The 15,775-nt window shown below is 33.2% G+C and overlaps 1 protein-coding gene across 3 annotated transcripts in view; it reads right to left on the reverse strand.

Annotated features, from left to right (window-relative positions):
* Positions 1-15,775, reverse strand: part of LOC144240513 (ephrin type-A receptor 6) — an 877,144-nt gene that overhangs the window by 802,303 nt on the left and 59,066 nt on the right. The window lies entirely within an intron of this gene.

The following is a 15,775-nucleotide window of genomic DNA, read 5'->3' on the forward strand; positions in this document are numbered from 1 at the left end:
TACTTTCTTCTTCAAGTAATCTCCACATTGTCTTAGTAGGTATGTCTTTTTCTAAATGCTCAATTTACAAGTGAGAATACTGAGCCACAAAAAGGTTAAGTAATTTTCCTTTATATCACAAACTGACAGATTTGGATTCCAACCAAGGAGAATGACATTAGAATGTCCTTTGTAAAACATTTAAAGCCTTTAAATATTAAATGTTTTTCTTCTTACCTATTTTTACAGTTTTTATTTAAATTCCAGTTAGTTAACACATAGTATAATGTTAGTTTCAAGTATAAAGTACAGTGATTCAACACTTCCAGTGCTCATTACAAGTACACATCTTCATCCCCAGCTACACATCTTCACACCTATTTAACCCATACCCACCCCCAGCTCTCCTGGTAACTGTCAATTTGTTCTCTATAGTAAAGTGTCAGTTTCTTTGTTTGCCTCCCTCTCTTTTATTTTTGTAGATGCAGAAAAACATCACTATTTCTTTTGCTGACCCAAAATCCCTGTAAGTTTTTAAAAAATTTATCTATTTCTTTTGAGAGAGTGAGAAAATGAGAGGAGGGGAGGGGCAGAGAGAGAGGGAGAGAGAGAGGATCCCAAGGAGGCTCCATGCTCAGCACAGAGCCCAATACAGCCCAACACAGGGCTTGGGCTCACGAACAGTGAGATCATAACCTGAGCCGAGATTAAGAGTCTGATGCTTAACCGCCTGAGCCACCTAAGCACCCCAAATCTTTGTGAATTTTTATCCTAGTTTTCTCATTAATAATTTCTACAGAAGATTCACTGGTACTACCTACAAATCACGCCAGTAAGTCACGAGATTTATTGGAACAGCGTGTTAAAAAATCCTTACTATAAAAGTCTACCAATAGAGATTTACTTTTCATACACTTGACAATTAATTGATTAGTTGATATAAATATATTTTCTAAAATGTTAGGCTGTTTGGCTCTTGATACTTAGCATTTATAAACTGTGAAGTATATTCATTTCAAAACAAACAAAAAAGGAAAATATGTATACCTACAAAAGTATAAATCCTTAGAATCTCTTTCTTATTAGCTTTAAGAAACAAGATTTATATTATTGCTTTGTTTTCCTCTTTAAACTGCAATCATACCTTTTAAAAATTCGTAAGAACAGTAAAATTTCAAATTTGCATTCCAGACAAGTGAATGATAAACTGATACTAAAATAAAACTAAGGAGTTTTGAGATTTTTAATATCATTACATGTGATAAATGTTTAAATTTTACTATTTATTTCATATGTAAAACCCCCACAAATTCAGGTTTTTCAGGCACACTAATTGCATTGAACCCAGCAAGGTGAGAGCTCCTCCTGCTGGCTTTAAACAAGAGTTATCTAGTTCTTACCAGAATGTAAAAATACTGTAAACTTAGAAGACGGAAAAAACCACCATTTTGACATAAACTTCAGTAAAAAGTTAATACTTTTTTATTTTTAATTTAATTGCAAGCTTTCAAATATAGCACAATACTTATTATTTATGTAAAGAGTACATATAAAAATATTTATTCATATTATAATCAATGAGAAGTTAGATAAGTCAAAAATAAATGGAAGTAGTAGTAGGTTGGTGGTATCAAAGTTTTGAAAATGTGTGTATTTTGTTTAATAAGCAATATAATGCAAAGAATATGTTTGCTATCACATGAAATTTTCCTATTAACTTTTAGAAATAAATTTCCAGCATATTATATTTGCCTTTGAAACTATCTCTTAATTTTTTAGTACTCCCTTTACTCATTCTTTTGGAAATTATAAGAAAATTTCATTATGTTCTAAAAGAAGATATTAAATGATAAAGGCAAGGTTGATAGTACTGGATTAAATGAGACGGACGAGTACCAAAGATAAAACAGCTCAATGCTAATTTCTTGCCCAAAATAATTTATCAAGTCTTTATCTGTATCCTTTTTAATAAATTTAAGAGATATCAGTTTTAAAACAATTAGCATACAGGTTTTTAGTATATGCTAGATCGTCTTTACTCCAACTGTACAACAAAAAAGGATGGGATTTTATTTGTATGCCATTTTGACAAATTAAGCAAAGAAGAGCTCAATCAACCCACTAAGCTATTCTTTTAGGGTAATTTTGTTGTAAAAATTCAAGTTAATGGCATGTGAACTGAGTCCAAAGATTTATCAGTAATTTTTACAGATCAGATACCAGTAAACACAGTTTTGGGATATTCTTTAATAGGCTTCATGAGAAAAAGAACAAGGAATTTCTTCTTATAATCTTCAATTTAGAGCCTTATTTTACAAATAAAGCCCAAAAAGGTAAAACAAGTTACTCAGTAACTTAGTAGTAGAAGCTTTTCAAACTAATTCCAGTCATGTTTCACTGACTGTAACATACCCTACAATCCCCCATAGCTCCAAACAAACTAGTAAATAAACAAAAGGAATACTTCTGACATCATGACCAAATATAAAAGTCAGAGAATATTTCAAATTATAGATAAACATGCATATATATTTGTATGTATATTAGTACTAGTCTATTTGAATGTCATCCTGTTTTTACCCTCCTTTAAACTGACATTCAAGTTACTACATTAACTGATCTAGTTTTGGCATAATCGTGTATTTCTGATTGACAAAAATCACAGCCGTAATTTCCAGATCTGTATAAAATAGGAATCTACTCTCACATAGAGTCAAAATCAATATTTAATTCTTAAAAATCAAATACACATTGCTTTAAATAAACAGGATTATTAAGTTTGCTCCTACTATGTCCCTTTGTATACTGGTATTATTTTAAGCCAACATTTTCCAAAGAGAATCATTACTTCTTAAAAATAATGAAACTACTTTTGTCTAGAAACTGAGATCAATTATTTGTTCATTAGTTTTGTCATGACTTCCTTAATTCTGTGGTTACCTGCTTATTTTTAATATAGGTATTATTCATGATTATTTTTCCACCCCATATGAGGGTTTGAAAATACTATCTGAAAGATAAGATAACATGAACATAGTGATATTAAGCACCTTTCTTAAATGTATAGGATAAAATCAAGCCTAGAACCTTTGAATTCATACTCAACTTTCTACTCTCCTAGAAAATGATATCTTATTTTAGAAAACATGTTCAAAACTCTTTGCCTCTGTCTCTTCTGGAAAACAGATCAATTTTTTTTAGTTCTGATGGAAGAATAAGCTGTAATAATTAGAGAACTTATTTTCCTTCATTATCACCTTAAATAGAGAAAAAAAAAGCAAAAAAAAAAAAATCAGGCCACTTTTCCATTTAGGAAGCAAGTTATACCTTAGAGGCAAGTACTGCCAGTGAAAACCTTATCAATAATATTTGATTAAAAATATAACTAGTAGTGTTTATCTTCATCACTTCCACACCTTCCTATTTTGCTCAAAAGAACCCCTATATTGTTATCCTGCTTGACACAACTTTATTTGCTTTAGTCTTAAATCATTATTAAAGTCTGCCATGAAGATGGCCTAGTTTACCCCAAAGACCCAAGGAGAACCGAAATATGGATCTGATCCATGACAAGGTCACCAAATGATCAGTTTACTCCTACACTCGTAAGCAAGGTCATTAAGACTTATCAATAAGTCATCTCACAAGTCCTGCTTTCCTCATCAAGTTGTTCAATTATTTCCATGAATTTAAAAACAAGGAAAAGAAATTTGACATACTCCTAATTAATAGTAAATATAATTCTTCCATTTTGACATCTTCAGCACTTTGATCTATAAATGAACTAAGTAGTTTTGTTTAGGACCTATATTATTTCCATTTATTTCAATTACACAGAGATTAAATAGTGGAAAAGACCATTTGGCTTTGGTGTTAGCTTTGCTAGTTATACATTTCATAAATGTTGTGATCTTCTCATCTTCTCATCACAACATTTACTATATATACTCCAGTTATATATAGTATAGCCTAAACCACTAACCATTCTCCCCATCACTTACACAGCATCAGAGATGCTTCTTGCCTTTCTAGTGCTTTCCTTTCTTATATTTCTCACTTGTCTTCCATGGGCTTTGGACACTTTTTTTTTTCAAAGAATATGAAACTGAAGGTTTGAGATGCACTTAAATAGTATTTTTGTAGCTGTGGTCAAAATAGATTAAGACTACTTTTTGAAAGCCTTATCTACAATATAATAGCCATCTCAATGTAAAGCTATCTCTACATAATGGAAGAACAGTATTAAAAAATTATTGAAACCCTTACTTTAAAAAGAAACAATAGTAGCTTTGCACTGAGAAGGAAAAAAATGACTTTTACTAGAATCTAATCTAGAAATAATAATCTAGAAAGTTATATGAGTAAAAGGGAATCTTCTTTTCCCCCTGGAAAATGGAAAGGAATTTTTGTTTTGTTTTTTTCCCTTTGTAATACTGTTTTTTTCCTTCCATTACACTTACGGACACATAATGGAAAATCATTTTTTAATGGAAATCATTTTTAACTTCCTTCATTAGGACATACATAGTCACAAAAATGTTACTTGATTTTAAGACATTTTGATATTACTTCAACAAACATTCAACGAGTCTGTTATATTCCAGTTGCTGTATTAGCTATTGCAGAACACAAAAGTTTATAAGATATGATGTGTAGCATCAAGGAGTACCTGATGTCATTTTTTTCACTCCCACTGTTAGGACTTTTCTGTCAACTCACAAGCCATAGTTTATTCAAACATGTAAATAGCAAAAAAGTTTATAATGCCCTTATTCAGAAGGTGCAGAAAAGGAGGCAGCTATTTAGTAGAATATATAGAATAAAATTCCTGTTTCAAAAGGGCAAACATCCAATAGCAAATCAACATCTTCATAAAACTGTCAGCAATTGGATCATTTATCTCAGGTTCTACAGAATTGCCAAACAATGAACAGACTGTAGAAATATATCCCAGTAGTCAACAATAAGGGAAATAATAGCTTTCTACCTAAAGAATATTCTTCAAAACAATCTCAAATACAAGAAATATCTGCTAAATTTCTCAGAATATAGTTTTACTTAGTGTCTGAAATTAAAAATTAAACACACATTACTAGAAGTAAACATTTACTAACCCAAGCTTAAGACATCAGCTATAAAAAATTATCAAGTAAAAATCTTCATTGTATTGTTAAAATTTTGAAAAACGTACATATCAGACAACTTTGAAAGGACAATATTCTCATTTTTTCCATCAAAATTATGTCCAAATCAAGATATAATTATAATACTTAATTTAAAAATTAGTTCTGCAAATATAGTATGAGCTCCTCAAGGCCAAAGTCTCTCTGTGTGTGTATGTGCGTATGTGTGTATATGTGTGTGTATTTGTCGAATAAAATAAATGAATGACTGAATGAACAAAAGAACAAACAAATGAGTGGAAGGGAGCATGAGCAAAAAACTCATGCCTTCAAAAAAACATTCCTAACCAACTACTGAAAAAGCAGTGCAGGATTAGTGGGAAGGCAGGCACTGGACAAAATTTAAATAGCCATTGTGCTTATTCTGTAAGGGAGTAGGCTCACATATGATCTCTCTAGGATGCAGTTAAGTGGTCTTTGGGAAATATATAATCAAAATGGGCATTTGTTTTGAGCACAGAATGGATTGTCAGAAAACAAACATTTTTCATACCTTTTGGAGTCCTTTTCCCTACTTCATCCCTACCCCAACCGTTTCATCAAAGAGTGCCCTTAGGCTGCTTGCTCTCAGTCCAAACTCTGTGCATCTATCTTCATCTATCATAGTGTGCAGTGTTCAAATTATCCCTTCTAATCTGCTGCCCCAATGAATACACTCATCATATCAAGAAAACATCTTAACTAAAACAGCACACAAATATGCTTATGATACTCATTTCTCCTTATCTCTTTCTGCATTAGTTTCTTATACAACTTAAATTTAAATTGCTTACAGCACCCTTTGGGTAACAATGAACTTGGGACTCTTCCATGGCATAGCTAAAATCATACTGCATAAGCAATTTCTCATAGAACGATATCGCAAAAGTATTCCTAAAACTCCAACTTCTTATCACTTCTTGGCTTTTTGGCTAAGATCAAGTGTAAAACTCCAACTTCTATCATATCCAAAGAAACTACACTCTGGTTAGATTATATGTTGTGAAAGTAAGCCAAGACATAATTCTTATACTACCAACTGTTGGGAATTGCTCCTGACATAAACCAAGTAATTCCCTAAGCTTTAATATCTGCCCCAACCTGTTTGTCAACAGACTCTGACCTTTTTAGCCACTCTTTTGGGTAGCATGCATGACTTAGTATGTAAAAAGAAGAGTAACAAACAAGAATTTGCTTACTGTTTCATGGGTCATGATTGTCTCTTCGTTGCCCTTTGAGTTTCTCTTAATTGATCTACTCTTAAGAGTCTTACTCAAGAGAAAGCTAAGAGGTATGTCTTTTTCTCTTAGATTTCCCCATCCACTCTCTCCAGCTGCTTCTGGAAATATTATCCATACTCTAACTTTAGTTTCTAAAAAAGGTACAGCCAAATTGCCAGTTAAAGACTTTTCTCTAAAACAACTAACTAAGCCATCCATGAACACTTAGATTTAACAGTCAACTGCTAATAAAACATGATTGTCATGTCATAAAACTTGATAATCTGTTCATACAATAATATATATTTTGGGAGAGATACTGCAAAAGAATAATTTAAATAAAATGTAATTTTAACCCTTTTACCATAATTTCACCATCCTTGACTGCCTAAGGAATGTGTATTGTCTCTTGAATCACTAAATTGAATTGTACTGAGAACTTTAGTATGTAGTATTGCCTGTAGAAAAGCCTGTAATAAGAGAAATGGGCAGGAAAAATGTAAAGACAAATATAATAGTAAGACAACCAGTTGTCATATCATTTACTCATAAAACAGCTTTTTAGCATAATTATTTGATAAATAAAATCATGAGAGTTATGTAGGACAACTTCCTATTGAAACTACTGAGGAAATGAGAGAACAAGTGTGATGCCAGATTTAGAGACACATGAACTGTAAAGACAGCAGATCTTTTGTGGCATATTTCTGTACTGCAGACGAGTCAGGAGGAGGAATGGTTCATAAATGAAACATTTACAAATGTGACCCATGCCAAGAGCAGCATGGCTTCAGTATATAGGAAAGAATGACAGATGGACACTTTACTGTTGGCAGAAAAAATAAAAGAAAAAAACAACGCAACAACAAAAAATGGCATTATCATCATTATCCTGTAGGGAAGGCAAGTCATTAAGTGCTATTGTGAAAGTGTTTATCACCAGGCTCTTGTGCAATAAAATAAATGAAATAACGATGATAATGGCATTTTAGCGTTTAGGCAAATGGAGGACATTTATTCCAACACAGGTTTCCTAAGCATAATTAAGCATAGGAAAGCAGATATAGGCTTTCAAAAGGCAGTGATCAATTTTAATTTACTGATTATGGTAAAGATTATGGTAAAGAATATAAAATGTTCATAAATTCTTTTGATGAGGTCACCAGGATGCAAATTCCATCTTCAGCTGCCATTGCTGAAAAGCTCAATTTTTATCTTTCCAAGGAGGAGTGATCATATTTTAGGAGACTTATTCCTGGTAATCAGACATACAAGAGACTAATTTATAAATGAGAAAGGCGATTTATTCACTGAACATTTGTCTCCAGAGGGAATCTCCTTCCTTGCAGGTAAACACATTCAAGAGACTAAATTATAGATCAAAGATTTCTAGGAAAGTACTAAATTACTGGAAAGGAGTAGCCCCTGTTTTACTTTGACAATCCTCTAGGTGTATTTCCATGTAAGGAATAAACAATTTTATATGCTCATTTTAAAGCTCTTAACTTTAACAGCGTGGAAGAAACAATAAGAAGTTCACTACTTCCAAAAACTTATTTTTCAAATATATTTATTGCCAACTATAACTTTGGCATTTCAAACACTATTTACTAAGCACATTAGAGTCTCCATAATTATAGCCTATTATTGGCTAAATTTTTGAAGGACTAATTTTTATTTTGTGGGAAAAATGGTTCTATCTGTAGATTCTCATTAAAAACAAAATACTATGTATTTTTTTCCAAGAAAGATTCTTACATGTGAGTAAAATAAATCCCAATTACTGAATTTTATATGGTTTCAAATAAGGACAGAGAATAACATTTGCAACCATGCCACATGATTTTGGTAAGAATCTAAACTTTCAGGCATAGAGTCCATAGTTGGTTGGACAGATTGGTTTAGTCTAGACTGCTCTTTACTACAGTCTTTATTTTTATCAACCAAAAATGAGAAGAGTTTAAAGAACTTAAAACCATTGATTTGTCAATACATAAAAACTTAATATTACTTCTGAGAAACTTAATATTTTTCTCCTACCTAAATGAGGCTATTTGATTGTATTACCTAAAACTGCCATATTTTGAATAATGCTCAATTGTATGTTCTTCAGAAAACTGTTACTTGTTTTCTGTCTTCATGTTTTTCAGAAAAAAACTTATCAGTTTGAGGGTTTCAACTATTATTACAATTCTATCCATCTCCAAAACAGTATCTCCAGAACAAGTCTCTCTTATGCATCAGAGGGTCCTTACCTGTTCACAAACTGGCCTCTGTACATGGAAGGCAAGGAGAGACCAAAGAAAGAGAGGCAAAACACTTCAGATCAGTAGGTGGCAGGTTTTGATAAACAAGGGTACTTGCTTACAAGGCTTGTATTAAGCAGCCACAAGAAGAGTGAGACCTCCACATGTCCCTGCCAGATCTTAAGTTTACAGAAGCCCCAACTGGGTTCTCACAAGTGTACTGTCCAGATGGTCTCAACAACACCTTACTCTCTCAAGGTTATGTCTTTGAAACAGCTCCCACAGAAGGAATAATGGGCAGAACTGTACATTCCAAGGACAGCAGAGGGGGTGAGAAGCCTCTGACTACCCAGGTCCAGCTCACAGGTCAACTGTTAGCCATATATTCTGGATAACCTTCTTCAATATCTCTCAAGCTTAACAAGTCCAAATGTGACTTGATTATTTTCCCGCGTACAGATATCACCTCTTGATTTCCCTATTTCAGGCAGTGGCACACAGCATCTACCCAAGTACACAAATTAAGAATCTGTACCCAACCCCTGACTTGTCCTTAACTGCTTATCTATCATTTTGCAAAGTATCTGTTGTAGGCAGAATAATTACCCCTCTCCAAGGGTCATAATCCAAGGAAACTGTGAAAATGCTATGTTTGCAGATTAAATAAGATTGATAAACATTTGACCCTGAAGATAGGGAGGCCATCCTAGATTATCCAGTGTGCCTAATGTAATAATAAATGTCTTTAAACGTAGAAGAGAGAGTCAGAAGAAGATACGACTACAGAAAAAGGCACAGAGAAATACAACCTTGCTGGCTTGAAGATGGAGGAAGGCAGCCATCTTGGCAGTCCTTGAAGGCCATCAAGGATTGTCGGCAGAAGCCAGAAAGGGCAAGGAAATGGATTTTTCCCTAGAGCCTCCAGAAAGAAACACAGTGCCACTGACACCTTGATTTTAGCCTAAAGAGATCCATGTGTCATTTTTAACTTACAAAATGGTAAGAATAAATTTTTGATTTTTTTAAGCCACTTGATTGAAAGTAATTTGTTACAACACCAACAGGGAACCAGCAAACTAAATATCCTAAATCACCTTCAAATCTATCAGTTTTTTCAATCCATTATCTATTTTATGTCTCAACTGGACTAGGATCCCTTGGTTATTTTCCTCTCATTTAACTTCCACAAGGCAGGTTCAGTGATCTGCTTTAAAATACAAAGCAGATGTATTGTATTGGGATGCCTGGGTGGCTCCATCCGTTAAGCATCCGACTTTGGTTCAGGTCATGATCTTGTGAGTTTGAGCCCCGCGTCAGACTCTGTGCTGACAGCCCAAGTCTGGAACCTACTTTGGATTCTGTGTCTCCCTCTCTCTGCCCCTCCACCACTCACACTCTGTCTTTCTCTCTCAAAAATAAATATTAAAGAAAACAAACAAAAAATGAATTGAATGGATTAGCAAAATGAATGTAAATAAATGAGAAATTCAGAATAACTAAATACATATTTCACCACAGTTAGTAAATGGTTCAAAATACCAATAAAAATGGGCAACTCAGAGCACACAAATAAAAAAAGTAGTATATTTTAGTAGCTACAAACTACATTGGAGTACACTGAAGAGGGAGCAGTTAAGGTCCTGTGATTATAAATACAATGCTCTAAAAGCAATAAATAATAAAATAACTTTGTGCTTTTCTATCATATTGTTAAAAAAGAAATTACTAGAGCAGAGTTAAAGGACTGGCAAAGTCGCAAAATCCAAAATTCTGATCATATGAGAAAGAAAAAAATTATTATTGAAATGAAATCATGATAATTCAGGAGCTTCAACTACTTAAGCAAAAGAAATTTCATTGGAAACCAAGTAGGAGAGTTAAATATATATAAAATATATTTAAAGTAGTCTTGAACACATTATATATAAAATATATTTAAAGTAGTCTTGAACACATTATTTTCTTGAACACATGTGTGTATATATATATATGTATATATATATATATATATAAAATGTATGTAACTAATCTAAAACAATACACTCAATAGAAGGGGGAAAATACCCATGACAAGGAGAATCATCCACTCAGAATAAATTAAATCAGTTGGTGCTCTTGATTAAGAAAAGATGTATTATGGCCACTGGAATTGGAGAATAGTTAAGCAAAGGAACATCAGATGGCATTAAAAACATTTTAAAAGAGGGGCTCCTGGATGGCTCCAGTCAGTTAAGCATCTGACTTTGGCTCAGGTCATGATCTCACAGTCTGTGAGTTTGAGCCCAGTGTCAGGCTCTGTGCTGACAGCTCAGATTCTGTGTGTGTGTCTCTTTCTGCCCCTCCTCTGCTTGCGCTCTCTCTCTCTCTCTCTCTCTCTCTCAAAAATAAACACACACTAAAAAATTTAAAAACATTTTAAAAGAGCTATGGAAGTTGCTACAACATCTTTAAAGCGAAATATAAGAATACAACTGATTTTACATTGACATGATTACATTCACATGATTTGACTGATTTGACATTGACATGATTTGACTACGAAGTAACCAGAATGATACCACAATTTTATAGAGTGCTTATTTGGTTGGGTTTTCAGGTAAATTCAAACTTCCAGTAAATTTATTTTTATTAGAGACTAGATACATTGAAACCTCAAAAAATAAGACAGAATATTAATAAAGTCCCATGTCTAATTCTGCTCTAAGACATTGTTATAAATTTTGATGACAGGCCTTTGTGTCTTAGAGGAGCAAATTGTAGACAGGAAGTATGGAAGTCCTTATAGAGTCAAGATTTCACATTATCACTGGGGAAAGAGTCCCTTCTTTTCTAAACAGGGGTCCAAATTGACTATAATTGGGAAGAGATAGGTTACTCTGACCCTGGAGTCAGTGATAATTATCTCATATACCCTCTATTATAAGAGCAGTAATAACCTAGCCATCTTTTTTACAGAGAAATGGATGACATACTGAAACAATTTTAACTCAAAGGAATTCCATAAAAACAACTGTAAGAGAAACCTATTGAATGAATAGTTTTTCCTGAGGCCCTAATCCCAGATATATAAGCTACTGATGTGAGAAACACCAAACACAGTCATTTGCCTCCTCATCATCACCTTTGTCAATCATCTATTGAGTACTTAGAAAGCCCAAGAACTGTACAAGGGACTCAAGTACATATGGAATAGAGGGGAACAGGTCAAAATAAAGCAAACCATTTTACATTAGAAAATGTTTTGTAAGATGACTACTTCAAAAACTAAGAAATATACTGTACCACATAAAATTCTTTTTTCTTTTTTTTAGTAGGCTTCACACTCTGCATGGAGCCCAACATGGGGCTTGAACTCATGACCCTAGATCAAGACCTGAACTCAGACCACAAGTCAATGCTTAACTGACTGAGCCATCAAGATGCCCCTACACCACATAAAATTCTTAAAAATAGGATGGCTGAGAACATTTACTAAACTGCCCCAACTCATGAAACTGAGTATTAAGGAAACAATTTTAAATTTATCCTGTCAAAAAGATTAAACTTTGATGAACAACCTCTTGACATAGTATTGGACCCATGTGGATAAGAACTGTAATTTCTAGTTTTTCTAGAAGAATAATACTCCAGTTGCTCTAGGCCAACTCCAAAATGTCACACATTATAAAGAAATGTTCCTACCATACCATCATAAATAATGTGAGCTAAAACATTTAGCCAATTTAGAGAATAAAATACAATTTGCAAATATGTATTAATTCACTAACCCTCTCTTATACTCCTCTTGCAGATGATATTTTCTCCAGTATTACCAAAATTCAACAATAATTCTGAGCAACTCTCAACGGACCAACATGTCATATGTCCCTACAGGATCTTGACTCATCTCAAGCCTTTTTTCTTACCACTCTATCCCTCAAACCTAGTGCTCCAAGCCTTACTGAATTCATTTCAGGTTCTCAAAAGCCTCAACTCTTTGGACCTTCTTGCAAACTAATATCTCATCTTGGTAACTACCCACTCACCCCTGGTCTCAGTTTACACGGCAGTTCTTGCTAGAGCCACTCCTGATCTCTCTTACCTAGTGATGTGGAAGTGTCATGTTTAATGGGTGTCCTTAGACTAATGCATATTTTATAGCTGAAAAGCATGTAAGTACTTACTGTAGTATTCAATCATTTATTTCCCACAAGAGAGTAAGTTTCATATGTTAAGGGACCTCAGTCACTTTGTTTAGCAACCTTTTTCTAGGACCTAACAGAATGACCTATCAAAAAGCTATCAGTAAGAGTCCAAATGAGAAATAACAGTAGCCTTGGCATAAAAAAAATCCCTCAACTGAATAAGACCATATGAACTCTACTTCCTCTAAATATACTTAGTATGCCTTGTTAATTTTTGCTTCTCATTTGAAACTTACCATATATCAGTTTATATTATTTATATATAAGATCATATCACAGATGAGGAATATAGGATCCAGAAATATGAGAAGACTTACTAAAGGTCACTCAGATAGTTAGTGTTACCACCAGATTAAAATCCATTTCTGAGCTGAAAAACAGAATCACACAAAATGAGGCACTACAAAAATGTTTCAAAGCAAAAAATGAGACAAAACCTCAGAAAAATAAACAAAATGGAAATAAACAATCTACCTGATAAACAGTTTAGAACAATGGTTATAAAGATGCTCATCAAACTTGGGAGAAGAATAGATGAACACATTGAATATGTCAACAAAGAGATAAAATGTAAAAGAGAAATAATAAGAGTCAAAAAATATACTAACTGAAACAATAAATATACTAGATAGCATATTAGAAGATGAAGGAGAATGAATCACTCATCTGAAAGACTTAGTGAAAGTCACCCAAGCTGACCAGCAAAAAGGGGAAAAGAATTTTAAAAAGGAAAAGCGTTTAAGAGAAATCTAGAATAACACTGAACATATGAACATTCACATTATAGGGATTCCAGAAGAAAAAGAAGAGAAAAGAGGCAGAAAACTTATTTGAAAAAATAATAGCTGAAAAGTTCCCTAACCTGAGGAAAGAAACAGACATCCAGGTTCAGGAAACAGAATCCTAAACAAGATGAACCCAAAGAGCTTTATGCCAACACACATAACTATTAAAATGATGAAAATTAAAGAGAATCTTAAAAGCAGCAAGAAAAAAGCAACTAGTTATTTACAAAGGAACTTCTATTAGACTATCCAGTTGACGTTTTTAGCAGCAATTTTATAGGCCAGAAAGGAGTGGCACAATACATTCAAAGTGCTGAAGGAAAACACACACACACACACACACACACACNCAACAAACTATAAAAAAAAAAAAAAAAGAATACTCCATTGGGCAAGATAAACAAAAGTTAAAGGAATTCTTCACCACTAAACCAACCTCATAAGATATGCAAAAGGGTCTTCTTTAAACTAAAAATAAAAAGCCAAAAATAATAAAATATCTACAAATAAATTTAACCGAAGAGATAAAAAACCCATACTCTGAAAACCATAAACACTGATGAAAATACCTGAAGATGACACAAAAAGAAAGATATTCCATGCTTATGGATTGGAAGAACCAATACTGATAAAAACCATACTACCCAAGGCAATCCACAGATTTAATGCAATCCCTATCAAAATATCATTTTTCACAGAATGAGAACAAATAATACTAAAATTTGTGTGGAACCACAAAAGACCCAAATAGCCAAAGCAATCTTTTGAAAGAGTAACAAAGCTAGAGGTATCACAATCCCATATTTCAAGATATACTACAAAGCTGTAGTAGTCAAAACAGTATGGTACTGGTCCAAAAACAGATACATAGATCAATGGAACAGAACTGAGAGTCCAGAAATAAATCCATGCTTAGATGGCCAATTAATCTATGAAAAAGGTGGCAAGAATAGACAATGGGAAAAGACAGTCACTTCAACAAATGGTGCTGGGAAAACTGGATACCTTCCTGGAAAAGAATGGAACAGAACCACTTTCTTGTGTTAAATACAAAAATAGACTCAAAATGGATTAAAGACCTCAACCTGATACCTGAACCATAGAATTTGTAGAAGAAAACAGAGGCAGTAATCTTTCTGACATCAGTCATAGAATTTTTTTTTTAGGTATGTCTCCTCAGGCAAAAGAAATAAAAGCAAAAATAAACTATTGGGAATAAGCCAAAACTAAAAGGCTTTGCAGAGCAAAAGAAACCATCAACAAAATGTAAAGCAACCTACTGAATAGGAGAAGATATTAATAGGGGATTAATATGCAAGACATATAAAGACACTTATATAACTCAACACCAGAAAAAAAAATGAAGAATATGATTAAAAATGGGTAGAGAACCTGAACAGACACTTTTGCAAAAAAGACATACAATGGACAACAGACACATGAAAAGAGGCTCAAGATCACTCATCAGGAAAAACCAAAACAAAACCACAATAAGATATCACCTCACACCTGTAAGAATGTTGAAAATAAAAATCACAGGAAATAAAGTGTTGGTGAGGATGTGAAAAAAAAGGAACCCTCATTCACTGTTGGTGGGAATGCAAATCAGTTCCTCCACTGTGGAAAATAATATGGAGGTTCCTCAAAAAATTAAAAAGAGCATTAACATATGATCCAGTAATTCTGCTACTTGGTATTACCCACCCCCAAAATGAAAACAATCATTTTAAAAGACAAATGCACCCTTGTGTTTATTGCAGCATTACTTATAATAGCCAAAATATCAAAGCAACCCAAGTGTCCACTGATAAATGAATGGGTAAAAAAGATGTGGTATGTGTGTATATGTATGTGCATGCATGCAGATGAAATAAAAGGGATCCAGAGTATGCTCATCTTGATAAGCACTCAGTCAGTAATGTATAGAATTGTTGCATCATTATATTGTACACTTGAAAATAATATAACACTGTATGTTAATTGTATTTCAAATAAAGAAGTAAATAAATGGCCATAACTACAAGTAAAAAAAAAAACTATGAAAGAAAATAAATCCTATTGGTAAAACCAAACATAGTGTAAAAATAGTGGATCAACCACTTATAAGGACAGTATGAAGGTTAAGGTAAAAAACTAATAAGATCCAGGATATCTACAAAAACTATAAGGGATACACAAAAAAATGATGTAAAAAATAAA

Source organism: Crocuta crocuta, unplaced genomic scaffold (assembly GCF_008692635.1).
Source record: "Crocuta crocuta isolate KB4526 unplaced genomic scaffold, BGI_CrCroc_1.0 scaffold6, whole genome shotgun sequence".
NCBI classification, from domain to species: Eukaryota; Metazoa; Chordata; class Mammalia; order Carnivora; family Hyaenidae; genus Crocuta; species Crocuta crocuta.